This window comes from Poecilia mexicana, unplaced genomic scaffold (genome assembly GCF_051168715.1).
Source record: "Poecilia mexicana isolate PSO_F unplaced genomic scaffold, ASM5116871v1 scaffold_16, whole genome shotgun sequence".
In the NCBI taxonomy this organism is placed as follows: domain Eukaryota; kingdom Metazoa; phylum Chordata; class Actinopteri; order Cyprinodontiformes; family Poeciliidae; genus Poecilia; species Poecilia mexicana.
Window position 1 is genome coordinate 5,188,789 of NW_028263385.1, and position 19,211 is coordinate 5,207,999.

At 36.3% G+C, this 19,211-nt stretch overlaps 1 non-coding gene across 1 annotated transcript; it reads left to right on the forward strand.

The window, feature by feature from the left end:
• Positions 1-1,013: 1,013 nt before the first annotated feature.
• Positions 1,014-1,086, forward strand: trnav-cac (transfer RNA valine (anticodon CAC)). Its single transcript has one exon. It is a non-coding gene; the product is annotated as a tRNA-Val (tRNA).
• Positions 1,087-19,211: the final 18,125 nt, after the last annotated feature.

A 19,211-nucleotide genomic window follows, 5' to 3' on the forward strand; every position in this document is an offset into this window, starting at 1 on the left:
GAACCATTTGTCTCTGCTAATGACATCTTCAATACATTTTTTGTATCCCAGGCTTAGTTTATGGACTGAACAGACAGAAACAGTTACCATTATACATTTTGAACTGTTGATTTTATTTTTGAACCAATTTTTTATGGTTCAAAAGTACATTTTTTAATTGTAAAGTGTTGATTTTATTTTTGAAACCTTATTTATTGTAGTGTTAATTTTATTTTTGAACCATTTTTTTATTATTATTGTAAAGTGTTGATTTTATTTTTGAAACCTTTTTTTATTGCAAAGTGTTGATTTTATTTTTGAACCCTTATTTATTTTGAAGTATTGATTTTATTTTTGAACTGTTTTTTAATTGTGAAGTGTTGATTTTATTTTTGAACCCTTATTTATTTTGAAGTGTTGATTGTGTGAAAGACCTTAGACATGAATTGCCCCATACGGGGTTTGAACCGATGACCTCAGAATTACCAGCACGGTGCTCTAACCTGCTGAGCTAACTCACCTACCTTACAAACTGTTGAGTTTCCATGGATTTAAGAAGAACTAACATGATCTTACCACAGTGAAGATTTGATCAAAGTACTTATATTCTGATGTTTTTCAAAACAACACATCATATTTTATTTTCCAGAGATTTTTTATTTTGAAGTGTTGATATTATTTTTGAACCATTTTTAATTTTCAAGTGATTGTATTTCAGATATATTTTTTTATTTTAATGTGTTAATTTTATTTTTTATTTGTAAGTATTGATTTTATTTTATAGCCATTTAGCCAAGTCTCTGTAGAACCATTTGTCTCTGCTAATGACATCTTCAATACATTTTTTGATCCCAGGCTTAGTTTATGGACTGAAATGTTGACTTAGGCACAAGTATAAGTCTGACAGTTTGTTCACCAAGTTACTGTGCTCTCTGAGAGGATCTGTAAGTATTTGACATTGTTCCTTGCCCATCGTTGACATCAGTCTCAAACAAAATGTGGATCATCTACCAGGAACACTGCAAACAGCATGAGTTTCTGTAGTGTAGTGGTTATCACGTTTGCTTCACACGCAAAAGGTCTCTGGTTCGAAACCAGACAGAAACAGATTTTGCATGTTCTATTCATCACAGGTGTTTACTAAAGGTCAACAAGATTCTGTGGTGTCATGGTCTGTACTCTGAATCCAGGCATCTGAATGCAAACCTCAGTTGAAATTTTCATGCGTTGCATCTCACATCATCAACTTTGGAACCTCAAACTGAAACAAAGCAGAGAAGTTCAGTTCCTGTAGTGTAATGGTTATCACGTTTGCTTCACACGCAAAAGGTCTCTGGTTCGAAACCAGACAGAAACAGATTTTGCATGTTCTATTCATCACAGGTGTTTACTAAAGGTCAACAAGATTCTGTGGTGTCATGGTCTGTACTCTGAATCCAGGCATCTGAATGCAAACCTCAGTTGAAATTTTCATGCGTTGCATCTCACATCATCAACTTTGGAACCTCAAACTGAAACAAAGCAGAGAAGTTCAGTTCCTGTAGTGTAATGGTTATCACGTTTGCTTCACACGCAAAAGGTCTCTGGTTCAAAACCAGACAGAAACAGATTTTGCATGTTCTATTCATCACAGGTGTTTACTAAAGGTCAACAAGATTCTGTGGTGTCATGGTCTGTACTCTGAATCCAGGCATCTGAATGCAAACCTCAGTTGAAATTTTCATGCGTTGCATCTCACATCATCAACTTTGGAACCTCAAACTGAAACAAAGCAGAGTAGTTCAGTTCCTGTAGTGTAATGGTTATTATGTTTGCTTTACATGCAAAAGGTCTCTGGTTCAAAACCAGACAGAAATGGTTTTTGTAGGTTATGCATCTCTTGGGGTGCAATGAGACAACAAGAGTCTTCCTCTTTTGTGATGGCCCCCCAGCATTTTATAGGCCGATGATTGACTTAAAAAAGATTTTGAGCATGAATTAACTACAAACTACATTTCAACCAAAGGTTTGTAATGCGCTTCCTAACCAGACGCTCCAAAGCGTCCGGTCCATAACTCTTCAACACGCTATCAGCTCCCGGTCAGAAAGACGCATTTAGTTCAGAGATGATATTCAGAAAGAATGTTTTTAATTAATTGATTTCAGTTGCCTCTGAGACTAAATCTTTGCATAAAGTCTATAATGTCTGCCCATGTGACTTGTTTTTATTATTTGCTTGCTCACCTTTAAACACTGATTTAAATATTGTAATTTTTAAACTGAGCAGTAATTTTACATCCATGGAAACTCAAATGTAATATTTAAAACTTCAATACATAAAATCAGTTATTTAACAATATGAGGTGGTGTTTAATTTATTTTTTTAACATTGTATTTTTATACATTTATGCTAGGGCTGCCCAAGTCTAGTTTTCCAGAGCTGCCATCTGCAGCTTTAGATGCATTCCTTCTCTAACACACCTGGACCATTGAGTCATTATAAGCCTCTACAGAACTGAATGAGGGAAGTCAACCTTTTGTCTGGGGTGTTTTAGCAGGGGTGCACTCCTGATTTGTACCATCAATGTGGCCCGTTGAGGGGGGCCAATATGCTGAAGTGGCCCTCGGTGAAATTGAGTTTGACACCCCTGCACTAGCTGTAAAGAATGGACAATCGGAAGAAAACATGGCAGAGCAGTGGTTGTACTACACGGACCATAAAGAGGGACGGACAATGAAGGAAGAATTACAAGAGGTAGTCAAGGTAACACAAAGCAAAAGGGAGTTTGGTGCCACTTTTGAATAGAGATTCGCTCTTGTGGTGGACCTGTGCAGTGCCGGATACATCTACAAACAAGAAAAAACAGCCGGTAAGGCAGAGACTGTATTATTGTGAAATCGCACTGCTAGATTGCTTACATTCTGGATTAGCTTTAGCCTAGCCACCGGCTCGTTAACGCTTGTGTTGTCGGCTATAACTGAACTAATAATTGGTGTTTTTGATGGTTGGAATGACTGTTGTATTATGATTTTTAACTGATGGATTTTATGAAGTTAACAGTTAAACTATATAGTAATTAAACATTAATTTAAACTAGGTAAAATAATAACTTAAAAGTTCCTGTTTATGTGTTTGTAAAATAAACTGCACAAGTTAAAGGAGAACTTGCAAAGACCATTAGGTATATGGTTTTTTTCTTAAATATTTTTTGTGACATTGAAAGGCCCATATTTAAGTTTCCTCTGAACTTTAGGGTGTCAACAACTCTAGCCTTTGTCATGTGTCCCTAATCAAAGTTTTGCACCATTTAGCAATGCAATTTAGGCAGTTTGCTCTCATCTCCCTGAAGCAGTCAGTTTGTCAAAAGGATTACAGTGTCATATCCATCAAACTCAAGTAAACAAATACAGAAACGGCTCATGGGGAAACAACTCTGAATCGCCCGGAGATTCATTAATGACAAATAATGCTGCTCTCCTCTTAAGGTCATGCTGATAAAAGGTCCTTGTGAGATTTGAGGCACTTTTTTCTTTTGTAAAATAAGTTAACATGTATGACAGTTGTTTCAGAGAGCTAATTCATTCAGCCTTATCTAAAAACGCATAATGTAAGACACGAATCCCAAGACAAGCTGTGTCACATTGGACTGACCTTCTATTGCATCCTATCTCTGGAACTCCCCTCTCTCTGTGGTCAGTGGTTGGCAGTTAAACAAGGAGGTAATGAGTTTGGTTACATTACTAGAGTCACCACAGTGGGAGCTTACGCAGGTCCAGTCACACAATTTATAACTTTCCATTGTGTTTGGATGATTAAATCTCTAAGCTCTGAAAAAGAGGCGATAAAATGTTAAACTGGTTGTGCCTGTCATAAATGTGGAATGGTACATGGTCCAAATCATCTTTAATTTATTTATTTAAACTCCAAAAAGTACTTTTTATTTCCTTTCAACCTCAGTACATAGTCAGTTATTTAATGAATTGCTAATTAACCAATTATTTAAATCGGCCAAAAAGATTTCTGTTTAAAGAAACCCAGATTGCATCGGGTAATTGACTTCTAGCACTACCAGTGTTTTATGAGATCTTAGCTATTGTTTTAAGTCAAAATATTAAACAGTTTTTATATTCTGTTTGACTGTTAATGTAATTATGTATACAGTGTTTTAGATAAATGACCACAGATATAAAATAAACCTTAACTGTTTTACCTCTCCTAATTAGATCAATATTTACCCAAATTGCATATGGTTCGCAAAAGAGTGTAAACGGACTCTGGTTTCACATCACGGGAAACAGGAGAAGCTCTTTGTTAACTGCAGTAAGAGGTTGATTAGTAGCAAAGAAGATAGTGTTGACCCAGAGAATTTGTAATATCCACCTCTCCTCATTCTGTGTAACGTCTGCTCCTCATCCTCCTATCTACGTGGGTCTCAAACTCATGCATACATGCATGTTTTAACACATAAAAAGGTGTCCGCAGCTCTAATTAGACTGCCAGGATGAAAGAGTTTGTCCTCTTTGGGTAAAGTGATACCAATTAATGAAACTTGCATGTGACTGTCTCTGCCCACCAACCCCCCCCCCCCCCCCACACACACACACACACCTTATTTCCCTTCAGCCCACAGTCGCCCACTCACCCCACATGCACCTTGAGGTGACAGCCCCACTGTCACATCATGGCAGCTTGACTCTTTCTTCAGGCTCTTGGTGAAGGAACAAATGCAGCAAATAAACAAAACATCACAGGAAGGGAAGTGGCAGCAGAAGGATGATGTGGGTGAAACATATTACATGTTCTCAGGTTTTTTTTTTCTTTTATTCGAGAAGACAGTGGTTGTGATATTAAAACTTATCTCGCTGATGACACTGGATGTGGTGAAAATGAGAATTCTTTATGAAGAGTTAATCCTTGACAGCGTGTTGATTTTTTTGTCACTTTGTGTCCGTCTTTCTGTTTCTACAGATTAATACTTTTTTCTTTCCCTGTGAGAACCGCTGTCAGTCAAACGGAGTTCGCTTCGTGTGCCGGCTTCTCACTTTGATTTTCAGTCGACATCCCTGCAGGTGGCACTCCGTTTTTCATGTAAGCATGCCAACTGTCATACCTAATGACCACACAGAACAGACAAATATAATCTGAAACTGTTACTTTGTGGACATGAAAGACAAATAAAAAAGAAAACAAAACATGAAGTTGAGTTAGATAGGATTTTTTGTCACTCTTTATGTTTGCTGACTTTTAAACAAGCACATCGACCTCCAATCACGTAACCCTGACAACAGAAAAACAAAGGTGAAACAAAAACCTAAGTGTGATTAATTCACCGTGGTGCACAGAGTCAAAGTCAGAGTTTCCAGGGTCACAAAGGTTTTTTCATTTCTACCTAGAACAAATACCCAGGCAGATTTTAATGACCAACTTGATCTGGAGAATGTTGAGTTTTAGTTTAAACCAAAACAAAACATTTACTCTTTCACATTTTTGTTTTACTTATTATACCCAACATCACAAAAGAGGAAAAAAAAAGTCTCTGTATTTTATAATAGAACTATCATCACTGTGTATTTAAACAAGTTATGAAAGCCCAGATTATATCAAAACCAGCCAAGTCTCTGATTGGTTAGCTTACGACAGTTAAATGCAGCCACAGGTAGGAGTGGATTTTTGGCAACACCTCAAACAACTTCCCTATGTGACATCCTGGAAAAATCTAAAGAATCAAAATATATCAAAAAAGTGTTTGTAATTAGCAGCAGATTATCTGCACTTTCAGATAAAAAGGAGGTGAATGCAACTCTAACAGACATGAGATAATGTTCTCAGTTCTACATTTGAGCTCCATGATTGTGTGGAAAAAAGCACTTCAATCTGAATAACTTATTGAATTTAATTTAATGGATGCAGTTTCATCCATCTATTGTCTTCCATTATTAAGTTGAAGTGGGAACACGTCCAGCAAATACAGCCCAGTCTGGCCTTTCCAGAGGAACACTCTCCAGGTTATCTAGAGAAGAATTTTTGATAAAATTAAAGTCTTTTACTTTTTATATTATACAATTGCTTTCCCTGCTCAGTATTAAACTAAGGATGTGATATTTTCTTTAAAAAAAAAAAAATAAATAAATAAATAAATAAATAAATAATAATATATATAGTTTGTTTTTTATTTTTTGTAGGAAATTGATTTATAAATGATTGCAGACCAGGCTGAACAGTGGCGCAGTTGGTAGAGCTGTTTCCCTGCCGTTCTCCTAAATGTCTCGCTGGACATAGGCACCAGCATCCCTCCCAAGCCCACTAGGGACAAGGGTGTACAGAAAATGGACGGATGATTGCAGACCCAAAACTTGAAAAGGATAATTCAACTCTACAAGTTTAAGTTTAGTTGATTGAAAAACAGTCTATTTGCAGCAATAAGAACAGGATTTCTTTAAATACACTTACTTTATTTAATGAATAATATAAAAGCAGATTTGGGTTCACCAAAGTTTGCTTTTGAATAAATGACACCAGATATTTACTGACCAGATATATGTGATCTTATTTCCGAACAATTCCATTATAAGGACATTTTAGTTGTCCATAATAACTTGCCATCTGCATCAAATGTTTGTGCAGGAGGGCAACATTTGTCATTCAGATATTGCAGGTGGGAGCTGCACAAAATCCATCGAGGGATCACAAATGGCACTTTGGACACTTTCTGATTTAGAAGAATCCCAAAATGCTCACTCCCCTTAAAGTTCTTCCAAGATGTTCTGAGTCTGCCACCTGCGTTTCCTCCCAGTGGGAGACTCAGACCACCATAGCTGACTCTTTTAGTTGCAGAATGGCAGTAGCTCTGGTCCATGTTTGGCCTGGATAACACATCTCCTTATTGGAGATTGTTTATGCTTTGGAAACTCATCTTAACCAATTGTATCCTTGATCTTGTTCTTTTTATCATGTCCACTTTCTCACAAGCTTAAGTAGAGCAAAACCAGATACACCAGTAATTCCAGATCTGTGGCTCTTTATTTTATCCACAAAGGATAAAATAACATCTGCGATGCTCCAGACAAGGTAACAGTTGGAACATCCATTTCCTTTCTGTGTAACCCTCACCCATATACTTGAACTCCACTCAAGGGAAAAGCTCACCCCTAAACCCAGTTGGAGCAGTTCATCTTTTCCCGGTTCACAAGCGTGACATCAGACGTAGTCGAGCTGAATCTCATCCAAGCCACTTCTCAATATGCTGAAAACCATTCATGTGGATGCTGGATGTGCTGGCATGCAAAGTGTTTCTTTTCGAGAACTCACGTGTGCTGTCTGCTCTTTTTTCATAATCTATTTTGGAATTCAAAAAAGTGAAGTACCATCCAGACTGTGATCTATGATGCTTCACAGGAAAGGAAACTTAGAGAAGGTCATTGAAATCAGTAATTTTATGTTATTTACCAGTAATCATGGCAAAATAATGGATAATTGGAAACATAGTGGATTTTTTTCTTTTACTGCAGTTGTTTTTATCTGTGTGTTGTGATTTTGTGGCAGTGTTTTTAGTCATGGAGACGCATTGATAGATACAGAACAGATTTATTCACAGTAATTCATGGCTATGATACTGAAAACATAAAACCTAATGTGTAATAGGATAATTATAAAAACTATACTACAGAATTGCTTTAGCTTTTGTATTTTTGTCTGCTGGATTTGAACAGGACTGTCAAAAGAAAAAAGAAAGACATCAAGTGAACACACATGAAAAGTACTTGAGTGGGAGCCGAAGAGTGTGGATAGAATACTGACAGCAAAATATTAAAGAAGATCAAAGTACACTACTTTTTTGAGTAACAGTCTCTCCACAGATGTATTTGACTCAAAAATATTCCTTATATCTCATTAGTTGTAGTCAGAACATTTCCTTTTGTTGTTCTCAGACATAATGTCAAGATATTGACGGAAAAGTGTAGCTTAAAACAATTACTGCTGACATTTTTACGTGAAAGTGATGAGGGTTCTATATTTATTTGTAATTTATTCATATTGGTGCAGCGTTTTGACAGTTGTGGGAATAAGGTGTAATTTCCAACAGTGACAGCAGCTCCCTCTCTGTTGCAGATGATACTTGTGATGGTTTTAAATGTCTTTATTAGACCAGACAGTAAATATCTGTGATTTGACACAGAGAATGATCAACAGAGAGGAGTGTCTCCTTCTCACTGGCTCTCTGTTATTTTGTTCCCTCGACTGCTGGCCTCTGTGCAGCTCCTCTGTTCAGAGCTCATTTTAAGGCAAGGCATGTAGCATAGTTACAGGCCTGATGGTATCGCTTCCCTCATATAATACTTAAACAGCTGTAATAAAGCCTTTCGCTACTCGCTGTGTACATCTGCAAAAACTGGGACTATTACATGTTTCTGTATAATTTTCTCCAAATCCCAAGCCTGAGCTGCAGAGCTGGATTCATTGTATTTTGGATAACTGCTGTCCTTGTATTGCACCTTGCTTAACTGAGGGTCAGCTGCTGAGATGGAGAAAATAAAGGGAGCATGAGATTGGAGGGAAAAGCACTTAAAAGGTGCTGAAAGTTTTAATAGAAAAGGGGAATTGATAAGAATGTAAAAAAAATATATATATATAAAGACAGGTTAATTGGACTGCTACACACACATCTATTAAATATTAAATCAAGTTACTGAAATTGATGATGAAACAAAAAGTATGATGGGTAACACTTAAAATGTATAGAGTATATTTTTTGATGATAAAATATATTCTCAAAATAACTTAAGGGAGAAGACAGACATGGTAAACTTGGATTAAACTGCATCTGATACTGACAATGATTCATTGAGGTGCAAGATAAAAAAATGTATTTTAGATACAATGCTCTTTTAATTGACTGAATAGTTTCACCAGTGTTGTATGTGTACAGACTGCAACCAGCTAAATGTAGCCAGATTAAGATTTGAATTTTGATATTTTATTTTATCTACCTGGGAACATGTCAAATACTTGGGAAGAGAAATCCAACATCAGACTCATTATAAAGGTTTAATGGAAGATGAGAGCAAAGTTGAAGTTGTGGGAACAATGGAGACGAGTAGCAGCAGATGAAGGTTTGGGAGCTGACACAACTGAATCTAAAGACAGAAAATTCAACATTTAGAATCACTGCAGCAAGACTGAAGTTTTCTTAGCAAATTTAGAGGCCAGGACTAAAAATATCACTGAATCGGAAAACTGGCAATGAGTGGGTGTTGAGCATGGGTATTTATGGAGGGTGGTGATTGGAAGCAGCTGCACCGAGGTCCCATCCCTCAGATGCTTTTGTAGCCAAGGAGGAGAATGCCCAGCGAGTTGGCCTCCGGGGTTGAAATAAATATAAAAAGGCTTTTCTGGTGTGGATGTATTTCTGAAATAGGATGATGATGATGATAGAGAATATAATAATAGATTCAACATACTGGAATTAATTGGCGTACTTCAGCTATTATAATATTGTCTCTTACTTTGCTTTGCTTTGTATATTACAAGCATCAAAATAAAAATCAGAAAAACTTGGATTGTTCCTGATAGAGTAAGTTACATTTGCAGAGACATTTTAGTCTGTTATTTTTCATAGAGCACCTGCTTGCAGCACAATGTTCACACTAGTTTTATCTATATTGAGAAATTAACTCAGTTCAGTTCTTTATTGCCCCACATGTGGGGAAACTAAAATCACTCATTCAAAATGTTTTTGTGTTGATAAGAAATAGTTACAATAGTCAATTGGGAACTTTGGAACCAGATTGCAAACTATCACCTTTAAATGGATTGTGACTCCATGTTTTTAAAATTACTTATCTCCTTTGAAAAGAAATGGGAATGCCTATTATGATATATGTATGTTTCATAATTTCAGTATTCATTGTTTTTATGGCTGTACAATATATTTCCTTCTTAATGAAGACCAGGTTATGTGGAGACGAAGGTTTATTGCTCAACATTTTAGTATTCAGCAAAATGTGCAGATGACACCCCTTGTTAAATGTAACGCATTGTACTAATATGATACATGGTTCCATATTTTACCGTAAAATGCAGCAAGATCTGCCACTTTATCTTAAAATAAAAAAGATTATTAAACTACAGTCACTTCTAAGTCAGGAAGGTCTCCTCATTTACAGCTTAATGATCTGTTCAATAGATCTTGACTTCTAATGCTAATTTATTAAATTTCTTAGTTCATTAACTTTGCTCACATTCCATTTATGAAAATTATTTCTCAGCTGTGAATTTTATTTTCAAAAAAGGAGCAACATAACAAAAAGACCCAACTTTTGCGCCGCTGGCCTACGTCTCCACTGTTCCCTGAATTTCAACTCCTGAGCAGTGATTAAATTGTGCCTCTCAAGCGATCGCTCCAATCACACAGTTTTGACAGGTTTTAATTGACTTTTCCCTCACTTTCTGTCATTTGAAATCTTGGAGGGATTGGAGGACTGAATATTAAAAAATACTTTCCTTCAGGAAATTCACTGAAATGTGGCAACTTTCAGGGTGGAAAAGGGACTTGGACGTAAGAGCAAGTTCAACTTTTTCAAACATTTGCTGTTTTTGAGTGTCAGAATTTTTTTTTTTTTTGTTGCTGTTTTTTTTTTTTTTTTACCCTGCAACAGTAAATACTGGAGGATTCCTCCAAGTAGTAATCCTAGGAGTCGTGTAAACCACCAAGCTAATCTCATACCTCACAGTATTTGGGGCAGTGTTGTAAAGACAGCTGCCCTTCCTTAAAGCACTTCATCCTGCCTCACCAGGTTTCTGCTTAATGTGAATCGATGCTATTTTAGAGGCCAATCTTGATAAATCTGCTGTGATAATCTGTCCGTGTTATCCTCTCCTCTCCTCTTTAAACTGGGCCTTTCAACAGCCAAGATCATTTTCTGAAGTGCTGGTGAGAACAGTCCCTTTCACAATGCTTCATCCATTTTCCATCTCAGTTTCATCTTCTGCCGTGCTGCTATTTGTTTCAGTTTCTTTTTTTTTTTACAGTAACATATTTACTTTTTTGAACAGATTGTTACTGGATGCTGACTTTTGTATGAACTCCATTTCACGTGTTTCCCCCTTCTTTAACTGTCTGCTGAAATTGAAGTGCTGCCAACGGTTATCAACAGAGTTTGAAACGCTGCGTGAGGTGACTGTTTGGAAGATTATGATTGCTCATAACAATCAGCATGCCTTCAGGCGGTGCTGTATCTACTGACGCCTCATCAAGTACAGAAGGGCGAGGAAGCCATCGGGAGGCGGATGTATGCTTTATTTTTGAAACAATGTTAATGATGATGGGATGGCACTAAACATGTTTCATGGGTGAGCTATAAGAGGGAGCCAATATATACATTGTATATTGTTTTTATAGCTTTCAGTGTAATAATATGTTAAAATGAAAGCAGTAAAACATCCCCTATGTTGAAGTGTTTGACTATAAAGCAGGTTTCCTTAAATAAATACTTGTATACTTGCATCTAAGACATTCAAAAGTTTCATAAAGCTTCTTGAATTATTTAGTGGTTTGTCCAGTTTAAGATAACTGTATAAAGGCTAAAACTAATCCATCTTTTGAGCTCAAATCAAAGGTCTAAAGTGCCTGTAACTTGTAACAAATTTTATTTGCAAATGTGCTCCCAGACAAATCAACGTCCTCTGACATTTTTTCATTATCATGCATCTTCAATGTGACATTTGTCAGAATCAGCTTTAGAATCAAAATTGACTTTATTTGCCAAATTCATGCACACAAACAAGGAAGTTGACTTTGGTTGCACTTTATTTGTATTGGATACATTTACATAGAATTACATACAGTGTTTTACTTTGTTTTGTTTTTTTTTACTAAGGGCTGATTTAGAGTCCGCCTGATAACTAACCAAGGCTGATAAAAGAAAAATAAATTAAAATGGGCAAATGATTGGTATCAAAAGAGTGGACATTCAGTTTAAGTACCTTTAATTGGGTCTTCTGATTACAGAAGGTTTAAGTTTTGGTTTCATTAAACCACAAAGCATTTTAGCACAAGTTTGTTAAGACTTTAGCAAAGCCTATGTGTTTGCTTTAGAAGAAAATGTTTGTCTTAAACCCTACTTCTTATCCCCGAAGTCAGTAGAATACAGGAGATTTTTTTTTCTTTGTCGCACATAAAACAAATATTTGTCAGAAATCCCTGCAGCTCCTTCAGGGTTTGCTCTTAGAAACAGGTCAGTGAACACTCTGAGCAGTTCCCATCTCTTTTTTTGGATCAATTAAAAAAAAAAAAAAAGCCGTCCTGGCTTAGTAAAGTCACCATTAGTCTGCATTTTCTCCTGTTACTGGTAGCTGTCATCATTGTGTCATGGTGTGTATCCAGTGTTGTGGATTTCTGGATTCTTTTAAGACCAATATATTTGCTTAATTAGAGACTTTGTAACCTTTCTGCAAGGTATGACTTGAGCTAAAACATGCAAATGAGCATTGGATTTTGGTATGGATTAGGATGCCTTTCTTAGCTGGTATGTAAAGCGAATGACTTGCTTTGTTATCTGATAACCTTTTCAAAGTCAGAGAAAAATGAAAGAACTCCTTATTTTGTCAATAGTGACTAACGGATCAGACTGGTTGCCAAAAATCAAAGAGGTTGAGAGGAAGGACACGTCTTTATGTAGAGATCAGAACTGGACGCAGAGAGTCTGACTTTTTATTTTTTTTACTGGTTTTACAAAATATATAACCTTGGATGGATGACTCAGTGGATGGTTAATGTTTCGGGAGGTCTTGTACATTAAAAGAAAAATTTCAAAACAAGATTCTTGAAAAGGTTAATATTCATCCAATCTAAGTAAGCTTCAGCTGTTTTGAAATTAAAAATGTGCAAGAATGGTACATTGTGTTGCAGCTGTCATTGCAGCTTTTATTAATAATTTAGTAGGAAAGCATGAAGAAGCAAATTCATATATCGAAGATATGCATGTCATGACAAAATATAAAAAAGTGTAATAATTAATTCCCAAGGTGTTGTTTATATATTTGTCTGTTCCTTGCACTGCTAAATTCATATACATGGTTTCTATCTATGTGTTTTTTTGTCCAAATATATCTTGAACATTTGAGCAATTTTATCAACTCTTCTTTTCAAAAGATCTTTAAAAAACACTCACACTCAATAGCCTACAAAACTAAAAAGTCAGCTCCGGTACTTGGTCTGACGCAAGGACATAAAAGTGCAGGCAGAAAAAGAGAAATAATGCCTGGAGATCAAACTTGGCACAAATACAAAACATAAACAAAGCCCTAACTGAGAGGGCTTGAAGACTGCATGAAAAAAGTCCAACAGAAAACCATAAAGAGCAGAGCAGAATGAGAGCAAAGAACCCAAAGCAGGTTAAACACACATCAAATATACATCAGAGGTTATCAAAACAGAGGGGAAGAATCAGGAGGCAAAAGAGGCAATCACAGGGACAATGGGGAAATAAACAAGAGCTGTAATAAACACAGCGGTGGCTAACTGGGAACAAAATGAAGAACGGAGCTGTTTTCACACATGAACTTCAGTTCTGACACAGCAAGGATCCTCTTTGTCTATTCTCATTGCACTGTTGCAAAAACAGAGATTTTCACACTGTATTTTCTGCATAATGTGGTGCCTCCTGCGTACTCTGAATGTATGTTTTTCTCCTCAAACCTCTCTCTGGCATTTCCAACTGAGACAAATTAAATCTGTTGCCTATTTGGAAGATGACTACATGTTTACACTGATCTTTTTTGCATTGTCTTTCAGTTGGATTATATGCAAAAGATCCAGATGACAAAAAAAACAGTCGCTGAATGAAACAAACTGCAACTATTTCTTCATACTTCTTGTCAAGTAGAAAAACTTTTTTGTTCACATTTGCATGAAGCAAAATGTCTTCTTCTGTCAGAACACATACTCCTAACTGGAAATGACAGCGAGAGCACAGGAGGAAAAACATGAGGCAGTATGAAATGTTACATCTGCAGCACACAGAGAAAGTCACGGGAGATTGTTGACTCCTTCTGTTTTACATTTATATCAGTGTTTTGTGTTCTTCAGTCAAACTGTGCTGTTTTGATCTCTATAGAAAGCAAGAAACAAGGAGAACGAGCACAAAACAGCCCATCAGCTAGCATACTTGTTAACAGTGAATTCATGAAATGTACTTTGCTCAGTTTACATTTTCCTTCTAACAATGCTTTAAATTGATATGCTTAAATCGGGTTGTGTACAGAAATTAAAACAGTTTAGTTTAGATGAAAATAAATTAGTTTCTGTGAAGGCTAAGGCTAACAACATGTGGAGATAGAGCTGATTCCATAATTCATTTCTGACATTTTAAAAGAAGTACACTTTCAAAGATTTTGTTGAAATTCATATGAATGTAACTTCTGAACTTTTAAAGGACATTTGTAATAGTTATTTACAAACAAGTCTAAGGTCCCTTTGCACTGAGAACCATGTTGGTCTACAAAATGTTAGCAATAATGTTCATCCTGAAACACGTGGCTACCAAACTGTTATAAGCATATCTGGGGAATGAACTGCTTGAATGAAAACTATAAGGGAGCATAAAAATCAACAAAGAAGATAAAATGCTTCTTTCTCACACCAACACTGCTGTTGGAATAAAGAAAGGTACCATGGCAAGTTGTGCTGAACTTGTGCATTTTCCAATGAATGTTTTGAAAGGAAAATTACAGATAAGGGTCCAGTGTCCCTGTCTGTCTAATTGAACATTTAATACAACCCTGACAGCAGTTCAGAGGCTTTTTTAAATGCTGCTTGACTGGAACCAACACTTTTGACCCCAGAGTTGTTTCAAGATGACATGTTTCAACATTGCACAATTAGAATAAGCTCCATTAGGTGTAAGCTTGAATCCCTGAGAAAGACTCCAGGTCCTTTCTGTAGGAAATGCAATGGAATACAATGGAAATAGTATTACTTCGTGTGAGACCTGCAGTCCTACAGAAAGCAATCTTTCTGCAGATACATTTACCTTGGTGTGATAAATTGGGTGTCACAAAAGAGTGTGCTTTCATAGTTTTTAATGATTTTGATTGTCATTTGAATTTAATGCTGATGTCCTGTTGTTTTGGTGCAGTTGAATTTAGCCACAGCTTTCAGTGCAGTGGTTTTATTTATACTGGTGAGTTAGACTGCAGAGTTTAAAAAATAAGTAAATAGACTGTAATACCTTAAAGCAAAACAAAACAGAAATGATTTTATTTGGACAAATGAATAGACCTTTAACGTCTCATTGGCCCTTTATTTTCTTACTCTTACTTTGTGTAATATTTGACTGTGCTTTTAATTTTGAGATCAGATTTAAAACTTACATTCAAGAGCAAAAAGCACATTCTTTACCACGTCTTGTTTGGATTAATGTGGGAGAGCTCCTGAGTAACATAGTTCGTCCAGCGTGTCCTGGGTCTGCCTCTGCTTCTCTTTCTAATGAGACGCGTCCAGAGCCCCTCACCAGGAGGCGCCCTAACCAGAGGCCCCACCCCTCCATAGTCTGCCACCTTATTGTGGGGGAGGAATTTGAGTGTCCCAATGATCTTATGAGTTAAGTTGTCAGGGACTTTATACCATAAGGTCACCTATAGCAAACAGGTCTAAGGTGAGGGATCAGACAAAGAGCAGCTTTATAAAGAGAAATACCAATGGAAGTAGCATTACTTCCTGTGGGTCTCCAGGATTCTCCCCATGGAAGAGGAAGAATGAGATGCCTTCCCATGGACTCACTACATGTGAGAGGGGCCAAAGGACCTGGTTGCATTGTGGGATTGGTGGTTGCTGAAGGCAGGGTGCTTGGCAGTCTGATCCTCGGCTGCACAGGCTGGCTCTCAAGACGTACAACTCAATCAATTATCAGCAAGTTGTACCAAATGCTGGAGCTTAATCTCTGAGAAAAAAGAAACAGCCTTTTCTTATCACAACAATGTTTGAGCTCCCTGCACAGGTTCCCAGTCCATTTTGAAATTCAGTTTAAAGTTTTACTGCAAGTTTTTTGAGAGCTTAAAAAGCATTGCACCAGCTTACCTGCCTAAACTTCTACACTCTAACACTCCAATAACAGCACTGAGGTCCACAGATCAATTGCTTTTGGACATTCCTGGGTTGAGACTAAAACCAGAAGAGACAGAACCTTTCTGGTGGCAGCCACCACTTTGTGGAAATTAGAGTTGCTGCAGCACCATTGACATGCGGTGAGATCTGGGTTCAACCAGGCAGCAGCAACAGGGAATTCAATAAAATAATCAGCCATAAAATTATACTTAAGACTTAACTGCATGCAGGACACATTATTTCTTGCTCTTGTTGAGACTCACGCAGACATTGATTTCAACAATGTGGGACAAGAATAACTTCATTATTAGGTCCAAATTAATGCCATCAAACAGAATGAATGTCTTTCCTTGGGTGACTCAACAAACAGTGGTACATCTTCAAATAATGTTTAAAAAAAATAAAATGAAAGATGGAGAAAGCACATGACAAAAGAAGCTATTTGACTTTTAGTTTGCTGAAATCTGTAACATGTCTAACACCTATTACTCCCAAGTGATGCAACCTGTATGAATGTTTGATTTCAGCTATAATGACCTGATAACTTAGACCAGTACATAAAATAACCACTTTCAACATACCCATGGCTTTTGGTATACAGAAAAAGGAACATGTCATTACACAAAATGTGGGAACTTTGTGAGAGTTGCTATGACACGAGAATTTGTCTTACTTTGTTAGAAAATAAAGAAGTTCTTGAGTCTGTCCTTTCACTCTTTCGCAAACAAAAGTCAACAAAACAACTTTATCTGTGCCATGGTTATCCTCTTGCTGCATTGCTCACTTTTGGACAACTTTAACATTAGAAAAGCATTGAAAGAGATGCATTTTAACCTTTGGTGCATACATACCATGTAACAAAACAGGCAGAACAGAGGTGTGCGTATCAGCACTGTGACTTTAGTAAAGAAAAAAAAAAACAGGCTTGTTTGGTTCTTCACCAGCTTCCTGCCTTACCAGAAGAGAGCGATGTTGAGTTATTAAGCTCTGCTTATATGGTTTCCCCTATGCCTTAAGTGATTTAATTATTGAAATGTGTAAAGAATTAAACATAAGTTGACTTTATCACTTGCCACTGTCAAGTGATCATTATTAATCTGTTGAAAAGTCAATTATTTTTACTTCCTCTTAGATTGAACTGAAAATATCTATTTTTATTCTTAAGACATTTCTTAAGTAATATATTAACTTTTAACCTCAATATGATTAAATTTGGCTTTAATATTTCATTGACATTGATTTACTGAACATGCATCTTGCAAATGTGAAAAGTAAAGTTTGTTTCTTCACTTGAATGTTCCTAACATCTTGACATATTCGCACCTCAAAAAATCTAAACTGCGATTTAGTATCTTTTAAAAAGTATTCCCTTCATAACTCTATCATATTCCTTTTCCATAATCATCTTCTCTCCTTGTTTTCACATGGGCTCATCAGAAAGCTTTCATTTTGTCCTCTCAGCTTCTCTTTCTGTAATGTTGTAAGAACCTTTCATCATTCTGTCGTGGCCATGTTCTCGGGGCACTCTGCTTGCCACCCCTGACCTTCTTAGTGTTGGTTTCTGGTAATGATGGTGATCTACTGCCGGCAGTGAAGTTCATTTTGCCCTGAGCGTCAGTAGAATTCATCAACTAAAGGTCTGCACTGTTCATGAAAATAGATGACTGGAAAAAATGCAATATGCACTATGAGGATATCAGACCATGCAATGTTTTGGTTAAAGATGATTACCAGAATATACCGACAGATTTTTTTTTAAAGCATATAAAAGGTTTTTTGAAGTGGCATTCATAGTGTTTATCGGTTCTTCTAGGCTCATCAGAATGACATTTTTTTAATTACTTCCTTCCACAACGCTGAGAAAAACATGAACATTACCTAAAGAAACAAGCCTCACAATACAATAGAGCAAAGCCACTTCCTTCAGTCATGTAAAAACAGGTTGAATCCACAAATCATTTACCACACTTCTGATTTCCCCGGAGGTTGTTTCCCACAGGATCCACTGCCTCTGTCTGTTGAGTCTTGCGTTCTTTTCTTTTCCTCAAATCCATTCTTAGCCTTGAACTTGACTTTAGAAACAAAATGTTTTTTTCCAGTATTCTTGGACTGTCTAAAAATATTGACATCTTTCCATTTGATAAACAGAATTATTTTTGAAACAGCTCATGTTATTCTGGAAGAGTGCATACATATTTTTTACATCATCAATCTTGCTCTATGTATTTCTGTATGTCAAAATCTGCTCAAATAATCCATGCAGATTTTAAGAAAATAATATCTGATCACTTGTAAGAACATATGTACTATTTTGTTTTACTTTCTTTGCAAGCTTGCTCCAATTTGTTCTAGCTTGAACCCAACATGGTAATCTAATATTCTCCCCAAAGCCGCAGTAATCAGTGTTTACTAATCTCATATTTCATATGATTAGAATGATCCAGGATAATGTTGCCTTTACACAAAAGTAAGATTATCTTATACTGAAAAGCATATGTGGGATGTTAAAATCCAAATCGCACTGATCCACATTAAAGTTTTTGGCCTCAAATAGAGTACAACCCCCACTGTTGTGTCACAAATCACTCACACATAGAAAAACCTACAATGTATCATTACATTTCCCAAATGTGTTTCTTTTCTGTCTTGTGAGAGACAAATGTAGCTCAATTTCAGATCTACATATGTTTTATATCCAATCTATGCAGAAAAGTTATGACATTTGTATCATATCTATGGGTGTTTGGGTTTTGACTTTTATGTTTATGTTCATGATCTTTGTGGATGATTTATATTCCACAATTTCTGCCAGATAAGTTCTCTCCTTCATGTCTAGGTTTTTCTTTTGTTCTGCTTCATTTTATAGCTGTGCCTTGGTTCTCTTTTGTGTTTATTATTCTGGTTATTTTCTGGGTTCATTATTGTCATTTAGGTTTGATGTATGCTGTTCATTCCTATGTGTTTATTATTCTCTAAAAGGTGCCATATTACTTCAATCTATAATGTTCAGTCTCTTAGTGTATTCTTGTGTTGTGTATTTTGCATATTTGTATGTCTTAGATTAGTTTAAGGTTTCTCTTTTGATTTCTTGTCTATTACTTTATGCTTTTCTGTGTTATGTTTCTATTTTCATTCTTCCACTTCTCTCTG